Genomic DNA, 13,727 nt, shown 5'->3' with positions numbered 1-13,727 from the left:
TTCCTCAACTAATACAACAGGTTGTATTTAAAATAATTTCTCTGGATTAAGTTTTTCTAATCGGTACACTGTCTAATGATTACTCTTGTTCTAGAATTTGAATTTAGTAAAACTGAACAATTAATTATTCGACATAATGAAACATTCTGAGACGCTTTTGAATGGTTGCGTAATAATGATCAAGATAATTAAATTAAGTAAGTACGCGTGATTCAAAATTTAATAGTTGACAGAAACTTTACCGCTCAAATTAATACGTATTGTTGCATCATCAAAAAACATTTTTCGACAATAATAGTAATTAAAAGTTACTCTCTATTGTTAAGAAAATGTATCTTATTTGTCGAATTAACTTGATTCAAAAGAAAAATTCTTGAACAAAGAAAAATTTCTCAGTAATTTTTTTTTTCCAGTGTATCAATGCTTAACTTGAACAATGTATCCGTAAACGATATCTTCTTATAGTAATTACTTTTCTTAAAAGTATGAATAGTATTGTAATAATAGTGAATCATGGTTAATTGTCGTAAAATATAAACAATATTTAAAGTAAAAGGCACACAACCAAATGTTTACCACGACAGAGCAAACGATCTTACATTACTCCATAAACTTGTCTTTTAGAATTTTGGAGTATAATGGTAACAAAACATAATCCAGAAGCAAGACGAACAATGTAGTACTTCTCCTTTGCATTGTTTAGTTTGAACTGCAGAAGATCTCGAGAAATTCACGAGGAAGTTAAGTGAATTGCTGGGCTATCGTTTCATTCTCCAAGTCACGGAGTCTCGATTTTGAGAATAAATTAACTTTAGTAGTAGTAAAGTATAAGAGTAAGAGTAAAATATAATTCATCTTCAAGTACACTTAGTGAGCTTAAACTTCAGATTAATTGGCCTCTATAATTACTGGAAAAATAAATAAAATAATTGAATATTTTTCTCAAACAAAGAACTAAATAAAAACCGTAATCATAACTTTAAAAAAAAAATAAAAATAAAAAAGTAAGTAAGTGTAAAAAAATGTTTTTTTATGCACAACGTGAGTAACAAGGGGCCATCGAGGTGAGGGTTGTAAGGTCCTTAGGTCATAGTCCAAGCTAACTACCCTCGTTTGACCCCTTTCACGTGAGATTTTATTTCCTCGCCGTACCTGCACTGTACTCTGCTACAATGTGTCTGTCTCAAGAGGTAAAAAATATTTTTTTTATGCACACCACATAGTTAATACATACACATATGATATATATGTTGATACGTAAACGACATGTCTTTAAGAAACTCGTATAACGATTTTTACGTAGATATCATACAGATTTTACGATATGACACGTGCTCGAGAGAAGCATGAGTCAAGTACTGTACCAAGAAAAATAAAGAGAAAGAGAGTGAGAAAGTTGATACAGAAAAGGAGCAAAGTGTAATATAAAAAGAAAATATATATATATATATATATATATATATATATATATATATATATATATATATATATATAAATATATGCATGCGGTATCTATAGCTCGCTAGTTCAAAGTCTTTGGGGCAAGACGATGCTCTGAAGCGTGTGGGATTACGACTTCCTTCCCTTGGCCCATGAATTACAAAGCGTCGTCTTCACCGTAGTTTCGTTTATATTCAAAGATTCGCGTCGTCGTCTCAAGCTTCCGGAGAAAAATAAAACGATTGCTTTTCTGTAAACTCTTGGTTGACCATGTCAAACAATCTATACTGTTTCACATTCCATTTCTCAATAAATATGTCTTTTGTATTTTTCCTCAAGTTCTCCAGAACAAAATCTTTTACCTCAACTAAATTCAAATATATTTTTTCTTTGATATTCAATCACTGATGTGAAAAAAAAATTTGAATGCAGGGCTTCTATTTTTATGGAATTTTTTTATCAAAAAGGGCCACTTTTGGAAAATATAAAAAAAGTTTTTGTTTTATTAGCAAGAAAGTTTTGACGGAAGTAGAATATCAAAAAAAAAAATAGAGGATATTTTAATCTGCATGTGGAATTGCTTACCCGAGTTGAAGGCGAGAATGGAAAAAATATTCGTATTAATCTGCACTTTAGATTAAAATTTTTGTCTATTTGTTTTATTTATTTTCTGTTAAAAAAATTTTGCAGGTTTATTTAAAACACTTTCAAGTTGAAATAAATTACATTGATCCTGTGTTTTATCTCTTTTCGAATGAGTTTATTGAAATAAAAAAATTTTTCTGCCCAAAAGTTGTAAAAGAAAAGGAAAAAGAAAATTATTTTTCTGATGATTAGTTCACGAGTGATTCAGTACCGAAATTGAAACTATCATTTTTGGATTAAACACCGACATTGGAAGAGGCTCAACTAAACCGGTATCAAAGCATAATATTCAATATATAGAACGATTCAAATGAATGAGCAACCACTGCAAAAAGCTTTCCAAATCTTTAAAAATCATGAAATAAACTAAAAATTAAAAATTAAAAAAAAAAACAATTTTAAATGGTTATCTTTGAGGGTTTAATTTTTGCAAATAGCGTTAGGTACATATTGAATTCCTTATCTCTTTAAGACACCCACGCATATGTTTTTTTTTAAATTAATGAATTAAATCAATTTTCTAAGACTTATAAAATTTATCCAAGTATTTTCTTTTATTTATTTTGTAAATAGTTATAAGAATTTTTTAAAAGTAAATGCATAGTTGAATTAAAAATTTCTTTCTTTTCAGGTAAGCTTATTATTTTTTTTTTTTAATTAGAGAGTAGTCCTTATTCAATATATTTTCTCTTTATAAAAAGTTCTATTTAATATTAATTATTTACGAGTATGATATCATAAAGTTCATTTTTATTATAAGCAAACTAACAGCTTTTTACAAACAAGGTTAAATCGCGAAAGCGCGTGTAATCTATTTCAAATAAACAATGTGTAGTTAATTTTGTAAAATTATTAAAAAAGAAAATTATTTTTATCGTCAGTTTCCGCATGAATACTGATTGACGGTTGTTTTCCCCTATATTGTTATTATTATTATTATTATTATTATTATCATCACGTAATACTATAATGATGCACATTGTACATTATACTATAAATACATTGACTTCATCACATCACTTCGCATCAGACTGGATACTGCTATTTTCATGATGAGCCGTGACTACACATATGCATGCTAGAAAACACATTTTACACGAGATCAAAGGCATTATATGATCATTTAACGCATAAATGATCAAAGATATTAACTCAAATAATTATTTATTCTTTTTTTAAATTGACCCTTTTGGTAAATATTAAATATAACATATAATAATATATAACGCATAATTCAATTTTGTTTTTCATTTATACACATACTGATCATTCATATTTGTCAAAGCTTTTTATGACGCTGTTATTTACGACAACACGCGCCTCTTGTTCCAACACGAGGTTCGTATTTCTTTAAATACTTTAGCAAAATTATTAAAAAAGTTTAAGTCATTATAACTAATAATACATCACATATGGTCGTAGTTATTAATTAAATTAAAAAAAAAAAATTTTTGTAATTCAACATAAGTTTATCAAACTTTTTAATGAGAAAAAATCCTACCCTTTTCTTTTAACTTGGGAGCCTGGAAAATATGCTTGAAAACATCCCTTTGAAGTTTTTCTTCATGTTAACATAACTTGAACTAGCCATAAAATTTATATTTGTTTTGAACAAAACTAATTACCGGCACATATCATAAATAATAAATAATACTTAAAATAAGCTTACAATCCACGTGATCACTAAAATTCCGATTGTAAATTATTTAGTCATCACTAAAAATAAAATCCCAAAAAAAAAAGTTAAGTAAATAAATGAATAATAAACTTTCAAAATCTGAAAATTGGGAGTGAGTCAATAAAATATATTTGTTTAAAGTTAGATCATAAGGACGAAATAAGTTGAGCAATGGAACATAAGTTGCTTAAGCAAGGCAGTGAATTCGACTACCGGTCGACGCCCGGTCGTCGTCGCATCATCCGCACCAACCACCACCACCACCGCCAGCATCACTATCACCTCCACAACCACCAGCAACCCTCCTTCTACCACTACCACCACGACCAAGTAACTATTCGCTGTACCCCTCTTTGCTCTTGGACTGTTTTTACCTACCCCGTATTCGTATTCGTATTCGTACTGGATGTTCTCGAGGACGAGGGCGCCACCTGGATTTCTACGATGCAGGGCGCAATTGGCGATATATACAACGAGTTGTTATTCTCCACGGTGGTGCATTTAGCTGGCGTTCCTAGCCCAGGTTTCACGCAAATGTAAATGGTTCAAGTCATGGTCTCTCTTGTCATGCATTTCGCGATATGACTGAGTTATCCCATGAGAATCGCTAGCACGTTTTTGCTTCTAAAAGATTTGAAACAGCAGTCATAGTCAATATTAGTGTACGGATTCTCATCATTTGTGGGTTATAACATATTTTGATTGGATACGCTTGAAATTTAATTCGCTTTCATTTAATATTCTGTATTATGATATAACATAATTAGCATTATAGGTATGAATAGATAATTGATTGATTTAATTGTATAGGCGCGATTGTTATTTTATCGTTATTTTTTATGCTAATGGGTTTATTTGTTTGAAAGTTTGTCTACCAGAAAATCGAATATTAATTGGGTGAATTATCCTGCACTGTATAGTTGAATGAATTGTACAGCGGTCAATTATATTAATTAAACAAATTGGATAAGGATTTTATTGAATAACAAGTTAAGTTTGATTTAGCTTGATAAAGTTTATCGTTCGACTATTTGCTTATTACTAGACGGGAGCAAATATTTGACATAAGATGTGCTGAGTTTCATGGTGCGGTTAATCATATAAGCACGCTAAAAAACGCCGGGAAGGTTTTAAAACATGACGATTTTTACATTACTCTGGAACATGAAATTTTAGTTTGTACTATCTTCTTCTTCATTAGTTCAAGTTTTATTTTTGATATCACATTGATTGGGAAAAATAATAAATTTGATTTCTAAAATTTACGGATTAAGATTTTCATATCTTCTATCAATAACTCTTATTACTTTATTCGAAAGTACGTTATTTTTAGTCAATATAATCAAATTCTGCAATCAGAATCGACTCTTTCCTTAAATAAGAGTGAAATTTTGCAGAGCATACTCTTAGAGTTCAAAAGTCTGATAGAAGTTTAATAAAACACTATTCTTTAAATTTTCAAACTGCAATTACTTTCGAATGAGTAAATCGATTTTAACACGTTTGACAGAATTCGACGCAGTTTTTCGAATCCTATGATTTACTTTTGAATACAAATTGACCAGACCAAAAATTTTGGAGTAATTCGAAAAAATCATTTTTTTTTCGTCAACGATAACTCACGAACGAATCAACTAATTTTAAATGGCCTGGTGGCGATCGATGTGGTTGTTTAATTTTGAGAGCTGATTAGTTTTCGGAATCGTTCGGTAAAGCCGTTTAAAAGTTATTCCAAAAAAACCACATTTGAAAATAATTTTTATCGTAGTTTTTTTGAGATTTCTAAAAATCTACTGGTCTGAAACTGGTCTAAATTGTATTGAAATTCTAAGTTTTGTCAAGCCCTTTCGATTAGTGCCAACCGAGATCAAATCGGTCAAGCCGTTCAAAAGTTATGAGAGGTTTACATGCACAACATACACATCCGTACATATGTATACACAAAAAACAAATTTCTTGCGTCAAGAAAATTTAAAGGAAAACGAAAGTTATTTTGGAGCAAGAAAAAAATTTTCTTGGCTCAAGAAACTTTGACTTCTTCAAGAAATTTTCAACCTTCCTTTATATTTTCTTGGGCCAAGAAAATTTACATTCCAGTCAAGAATTTTTTTTTTTTCAGTGTATACAGACATATAGACACCATCGTAAGTATCATTAGGAAAGCTTCCTAAGACCTCAGAACGTCGTGATCTAATGAAAACTCGATTTTCGAAAAACGGGGTAAAACCAATAATTTCCGATTTTCGAAAATATTCAATTTTTTTAGCGGGAAGTTAAAAAATAATTTTATGCAAAAATGTCAGAAAGTTGTGAAAATTAATCATTAGAACTTAACCTCGTCGTGTTTGGTAATTTTATTTATGGTTAATTTATATGAAATTAAATAAATACTTCATAATCAATAAATTTAAACTTTGACCAACAATTACAGCTGTAAATTATCCAATATACCTAATAGGGGAAGGGGGGGGCCCCTAGGGGCAAAATGGGCCCCCTAAAATTTTCAATATCCAAAAATATTTGGGGGCAAAATGGGCCCCCAACATTTTCAACTCTCGAAGTGTTTAGGAGGTATAATGGGCTGATTAGACTTTAAAAACCAAAGAATATTTTTCAGTTAAACGCGTTCTAGAATTTTTTAATTATAGAAAAAATTATATAGGTAAAGTACGAACTAGGTCGCGAGTTAAATAACAACATTATTTACTATATTTTATATTAAAAAACTATTTATTTTACAGAAGCTTCCCTGACTATTTTTGCGATGGTATGTGTGTGTGTGTGTGTGTGTGTGTGTGTGTGTGTGTGTGTGTGTGTGTGTGTGTGTGTGTGTGTGTGTGTGTGTGTGTAAACGTAAACCTCTCATAATTTTTAAACGGCTCGACCGAATCAAACGGGATTTACAGCAATCGAAAGAGTTTCTTGGCCTCTAGATATTTTATACTATTAAAGGTAATTCGGACCAGTAGATTTTGAGCAATCTCAAAAATAAAATTTTCAGAAAATGTTTTTTTTTTTAAATCAATTTTAATCTGCTGAATCAATTGTTTCAAAAACTAATCAGCTCTTAAGCTTAAAAAACTGCGTCTATCGCCGTCAAGGCGATCAAAATCGGTCGATTCGTTTGTGAGGTATCGTGAACAAAATATTTGGAAAAAAGTGTTTTTTTTTTCTTACGTAACTCCGACAATTATTCCTGGATCGTTTTTGATTCAATGAGATGATTTTTAGAGCTTAAAAAAATTACTTCACTCGCCGCCAATAACGTCAAAATCGGTTGAATGGTTCAAGAGATATTTAATTTTAAAAAATTAAAAAAAGTATTTTTTTAACACATCTTTGAAATTTCACTCCGATTGTTTAGTTAATGATAAATAATCTTTCTGTTCTAGAAAGACTGCATAGAATGCCTTTAATTTTTTTTAAATCGGTTAATTCATTTGTGAGATATCGTTGTCAAAAAAATTCTAAAAAATTGTTTTTTTTTGTGATAAATTTTTATTGGCTTCACCAATCGATTCTAAAAACTGATCGGTTTTTAAGCTTGGAAACCCACATTTTTTACCTGATTTGTTATTGTTCTTGGCGTGAAATGTGGAGCGCTTAGGTATGGAGTTAGCGGGAAGTTGCAGGGATGGCTTTTAGGGTATACTGATATCCTAATTTTTTATACTGAATACATAATAAAAAAAATTAGAAAAACGGTTGACCCTAAAGGCCATCCCTGCAACTTCCCGCTGATTCCGTTAATACATGGCCGTTTTTTTGAGCTCTTCGAGCTCAAAAATACAATCTGTGTGTTGTTTTGAGCTCTCCGAGCTCAAAATGATATCTTTTCTATGCTTTTGAGCTTTTAAGCTCAAAAGTCTGATAGCAGTTTCATAGAACACTATTTTTTGAATTTTCAAACCGCAATAACTTTTGAATGAATGAACCGATTTTTACGCGGTTGACGGCATTCTACGCAGTTTTTTAAGACTCATAAAGAATTTTTAAATTTCAATTGGTCAAACTAAAAATTTCGGAGTAACACCGTAAAAACACTTTTTTCGGTTTTCTGTCGTTCACGACATCTCTCGAACGAATCAACCGATTTTGACCGGATTGGATGCGATCGACGTGGTTTTTCAAGGTTGAGAGCTGATTAGTTTTTGGAATCGATCAGTAGAGCCGTTTAAAAGATATTCCAAAAAAACCACTTCTGAAAAAAATGTTTTCCTATTTTTTTTTAGATTTCTCCAAATTTCTCAAAATCTATCGGTCCGAATCGGTTCAAATTTTCAGGAAATCTAAGTTTGGCGAAGCCCTTTCGAATGGCACCAACCGCGATGAAATCGGTTCAACCGTTCAAAAGTTAGAAGAGGTTTACATACTTACACACACACACACACACACACACACACACACACACACACACACACACACACACACACACACACACACACACACACACACACACACACACACACACACAGACATAGTGACACCCTCGCGGGAATAGTCAGGGAAGCTTCCTAGGACCTCAAAACGTCGAGATCTGATGAAAACTCGATTTTCGAAAAACGGGGTAAAACCAATAACTTCCCGATTTTTGAAAATTTTCAATTTTCTCAGGGGGAAGTTAAAAATTCAAAATATAAAACAAGTAAGAAACATATTGAGTTTTTTGGGGAGCACATTTTACCCCACTTTTCTCAATTTTTTAATTTCGATATACGCAAAAAAATTAATACCATCAACTCAGTAAAAGGCCAAAAAAAGTGCAACGAGCTGGAAAACTCATAAAAATTTTCTGAAGGTGGCCCATTTTGCCCCACATTTTCAATTTTTTTTTTTTAATGAACAGAGCAAATTGAGATCAAATACTTGGCAAGGGACTAAAAAAAAAAAAAAACCAGAGAAAAACACTAAGGATATCAACATTTTTTTCTTAAGAGGTCCATTTTGCCCCCCCCCCCCCTCCCCCTATTAGTATGGCTTCGGTCATCGATTTCAATAATTATTACATTTTAATGTTTATTGTTCTGTATTTTATAAGCCAAAGTATCATATCTAAAAAAGCATAACAATCGTTTCAGCTCATAAGCTCTTCTAATTAAATTACAAATGATGTATTTATATTCATTTTATCTAAACTGATTAGTATATGGAATCTTTACCCTATCTTCCATCTCGCATAGAAAAGTTTTATTGTAGTTTGCAAAATCTAGTCGTTTAGAACGATGCGATTAAATTATTTTAAGAAATCGCAAGTCTATTTATTATTTACAAGTCGAAATATTGAGCATCAATTATAACTTTTGATTTAGATTGTAATATAAGTCAGTCAAAGATGTAAAGTTGCTGAATTATGTACTAACCGAATGTATTAAAAATACTCATTTTACATTCCTAGCTGCACTTATTTTCCTTTTAATATGTCGGAGTTTTAATAAAAGCTCAAATCTATCCTCATTTGAATTTTTTAACTTTTATATTCACAAAAGTTCTGAAGCTTTTTTGCGGATTATTTTTAATGTTCTAAACTTTATTTTTTTCTGGCAAGTATAAATTATTAATTGATGTTCATTAAACAAAAATGCTGCTTGATTATATACCACTTCAAATGTAGAATTCTTACGCTATTTTTTTTTTACTGTCGCTTATAGTTTTTTGTTTTTTTAATTATTCAATATGTGCTAGAATGTTATATGTTATATGTCTGTACTGAATTTACACGGAGAAAAAAGTATTGCTATTGTAGCGATCCAGTGGATCGTGAACGTAGTATTGTGATTAGCTCAAAACAGTATTGTCATTTTCACAATATTATAACCTGATATACTAGATACTTCGGATTCTTATATTCACTTGCCATGGTATGTGAATATGTAAAAACGTATTGTGATCATAGAGAAACGTATCCTTACTACGGCGAAACGGATCGTGATTATCACGATCCACGACGCCTTCAGCGCCACCACGCATAACCAAGTCTGAAACTTACGAGTGGATTTGTTTACAATTTTGGTGATGAAATAGTGATAATTACATGAAATCTTGAAAAACTTGTGTCAATTTTTGAAGGCTAGTAAAGAAATAAATCTTCCTATGTTAACTGTGTTAATGCTGTGTCCGTGGTTATTGTATATAATTCTACTGCTTTGATAAGGAAAAACAATGTACATTATATATTGTATTAAATAAATGAAATTTTTGTTTTCATAAAAGTCTTTTTTAGCATAAATGATTTGATCCCATACTGTTTTATACAAAAATATGTTATTGTATGAAATATGTACAGTAATAAAAGAGTAAAAATTCCATTAAAAATTTTTTTCTTATGATAAAAATATTTGCCTCTTTTAAATGAATACTTCGATAATACAAATTTCTTGACTAATAATAATAATATTTGTAAAAATAAAAAAAAAAGTCATATGAGATAAATTCCAACAGTACTGCTGTAGTCATTATTTAAACATTTTTAAACCTAACCCAATTCTTGACTGTCATAATCTACACAAAAATTTTTAACTAATCAAGCTACAAAAGGAATTTGTATTTTGGTTAATAACAATAATATACCAAAAAAATAATAATCTGCAATAAAATATAATTAATATTTAATTCAAGACAACTAATCATCTATAAACCATAGCAATATAGACACTCGATATCCGAATCCATGTGGATCGTGATAATCACGATCCACTAGATTGGGCATTTGCGCATCTAAAGTATAGTCATGCGGGGATCGGGATCATCACTATACTGTATTGTGGTAATAGCAATACTTTTTTCTCCGTGTACCTGTGCATCGTATTCATGACATATGTGCACCGCAGCAACTATTGAAAACTATCGGAGAAATTCAGCTACAGACTCACCAAGTGTTATAACCGAGTTGAATATCCATGTAACTTTTTTTGCACAACTATTATGTAGTTGTTCATATGCTCTACATGTCATGAATTCGTCTGTTTCCCGATGTTGTAATCCAACTTAATACTCTTCGTAACTTTGTTATTTTTAGGTCGCACGAAAACAATTGTTTGTTTGATTTTCAATCTAACCAACGAGTCAATTCATAATCTAAGTAATATTTTTTCCCACAAATCTGTATTAAAGACTATAAGACTTGTGATTTATTATTTGACAAAGGTCGAATAGTTGTGTCATTTGGTACATCTTTATTAACACATTTTCAAGGTTAACTCAGAAAACAGAAAAATTTTTTTTACTTGTATAAATTATATACCGCAGGTATTTCGCAATTAAAAACTTTTAAAAAAGTATGTTTTCAACAACCACTAGAATTTTGAGCTCGAAGAGCTCGAAAAAGAATAGAAGTTGTGTTTTTGAGCTCGAAGAGATCACAACTTCGGAATAGATATTTTTCGAGCGTTTTGCATATAGCGGCAAGTTCCAGGAATGGCCCACCAGGTCAATCGGTTTTCAGATTTTTTTTGCATCTGTATTGATTGTTTAAACGTTTTGAAATGAATTACAGGAAAATTTTAATCATACAAATGGACAGTAAAAAAACTTAGAGCTGGATTATTGGGTCCACTATATTTCACTAATTCCTCACATTTTAATTTTTTAAATTTAGAAGATATCTAAATTTAGAAGATATTTAAAGATATCGATATTTTTTCATGGAAATTTGTATTTTAGCGTGACTTTCTCACAGTTTAAAAACGCCTCAATTTAAATAACATTATTTCTTAATTGATAAGATAGTAAATTGCTTATTTTTCTTGATATGTTTCGCAATACGATTATACTAGCGAACTAGTATCATAGTAATATTAGTATTGTCTAAAAATAAATTCCAATTGTATGCAATTAAATGTCGTTGGATTACAATTTAGAATACAAAATTTTCAAAATTATTAAACCATTTTAAAGCTCTGAACGTTTCGGTTCTGGAAGATTACTCTTGTACCACGTCTGATATTTTTAGATGCAATATACATATATGTATATTGAATCTATTTATAATACACTGCGACGTAGAAAAAATATGAAAAAATATAAGAAACGCCGCAGAAATGTATTTTTTTAACGTTATTAAAATCGATCTCAAAAAAATGTAACTTCAAATTCTAGTCAAAGTTAAAAACATAAAACATACATTGGATTAAACGATTACGATTTTGATGAAGCCTTGCCTGAGTAATGTGGTGAAGGAGTTTTCCCTTTGGAATAAAAAACTAGCACCGATATAGCACTGAGTGTAAGAGATAAGAAACGATCACTGAGAAGGAGAAAATGATAAAAAAGGAAATAGGAACAATCGTAGAATCTTTCAAGGCGGTTTATTCTTTTCTAGATAAAGGGCTTTATTTTAAGCTGTTATTCTACTCTCCGAATATTATATTTTTCGTTATGATAATGTAACTCATTTATTACAGTATAGCCCACCGTTGTAATCTAATTTTTTTTATTCCACTATTGTTCTTTGTTGAAAATACTGATGTTACCTACCATCAAAATTAATGGCAACATTTAATTTATCACTTCGTTATAATCTAGTGTTTTTAAAAGCATTCTTTTTTTTGTATGATGCATTGATCGAAAAAAAGGAATGTTTTTCGGGTAATGTAAAAATCAATTTGTGCAGTCTATTGTTCAGTACAGTAATAATGAGAAGAAAGAATCTGATAGGAATTGAACAGTTTTTTTTTATTTCATATCAATAAAATAATAGATATTATCATATTTTGCACAGATTTTATTGTATTTGTATGAATCACCAATTGCAAAAGTTTTTGATAAATCAAAAAAAAATAAAACTTCTGACACGTTTTAGCTATAATTTATACTTCTTTATCATTGCCTAACTCTATTCATTGAAAAATTTTGTGTAATTGTGTAGACTTAATGTTTTTTTCGTGTTACTTTAACATTTTAGGGGTTAATTTAACTTTAATGTGTCAAATTTTTCATGCATATTATATTTATAGATAGTTTTTGACATACTATTATGTTATTTTTACTATTTGTGTTAATGTTTATTATTATACAAAATTTTTTAACGTGTAAGAATTAATTTTTTTCGATTTTGGTGAAAAAAAAATTTTTTTTTGTTAAAAATTTATTCTAAATCAACAAATTGATAAATCCATGTTTTTTTTCAACATGTTTTATTCTTTGGCGAAATTGAGATAAAGAATTATTTGATTTTCGAAAAATGTAATTTTATGAAGATTTTTTAATTTAAAAAAGTCCATGAATTGAAATTTTAACATTTGATCGGTAATTTAAAGGTTCATTTTCATTTATTTTTTAATATTAATATTTTTTTTCATATGCATCGAAGGTGGAACAATTTAAAAAAAGAATAGCAAAAATCTTAATTTTTTGATTTTTCATAGCTGAAAATAGATCGAGCCTCACTTCTACATAATTACCATATATTTTATAAAAAATTACGATTCATCACTAGAATAACAAGTTATTCGGGTTTCAATTTTGATTAAATTTTCAAATTAAGTAGTTATTAAGTATTATCGCCAGTATTAATATTTTTTCCAACATATCAACTATTCAGGTACTGATGTCGGTATCGTAAAAATGATCAATACCAAGTATCGATCGCCGATATAACTGGAAAGTATTCCCTATCGATACCAATTTTTCTCAACTAAAATGATTGGCAGCACTGATTTATTTCATTAGTGTTCAATAACTTTTCTACTCAAATTCGATTATTCCTTCTAGTTATTAAAAAATTTTTAATAAAAACATCTTTTATCTTTATAAAAATTAATATTTTCGTTCCAAAGATAAGCCAAATAACAACATTTCTCATTGGGTTTTTTTAAGATTAGATATTTCAAATCGGTTTTTTCCACAGATAAAAATATTCCTCCAATACAAAATTTTCAAAGAACTAGATGTCTCACAAGAAAATACCAAGGAAAAAAAATCGTAATATTATCAAACTTTTTTATGAAAAAATACTCTCACATTATAA

General features: G+C 29.7%; 1 protein-coding gene across 2 annotated transcripts in view; it reads right to left on the bottom strand.

Annotated features, from left to right (window-relative positions):
* Positions 1-4,037, bottom strand: part of LOC123268928 (voltage-dependent calcium channel gamma-4 subunit) — a 56,218-nt gene extending 52,181 nt beyond the window's left edge. For both annotated transcript variants that reach the window (XM_044734390.1, XM_044734389.1), the window contains exon 1: positions 3,587-4,037. The gene's annotated coding sequence lies outside the window, so the exon portion shown is untranslated. The remainder of the gene's footprint in view (positions 1-3,586) is intronic.
* Positions 4,038-13,727: the final 9,690 nt, after the last annotated feature.

Source organism: Cotesia glomerata, linkage group LG7, assembly GCF_020080835.1.
Source record: "Cotesia glomerata isolate CgM1 linkage group LG7, MPM_Cglom_v2.3, whole genome shotgun sequence".
NCBI lineage: Eukaryota > Metazoa > Arthropoda > Insecta > Hymenoptera > Braconidae > Cotesia > Cotesia glomerata.
Note: the sequence above shows the minus strand (reverse complement) of the source record. Positions and strands in the feature narration are given on the sequence as shown.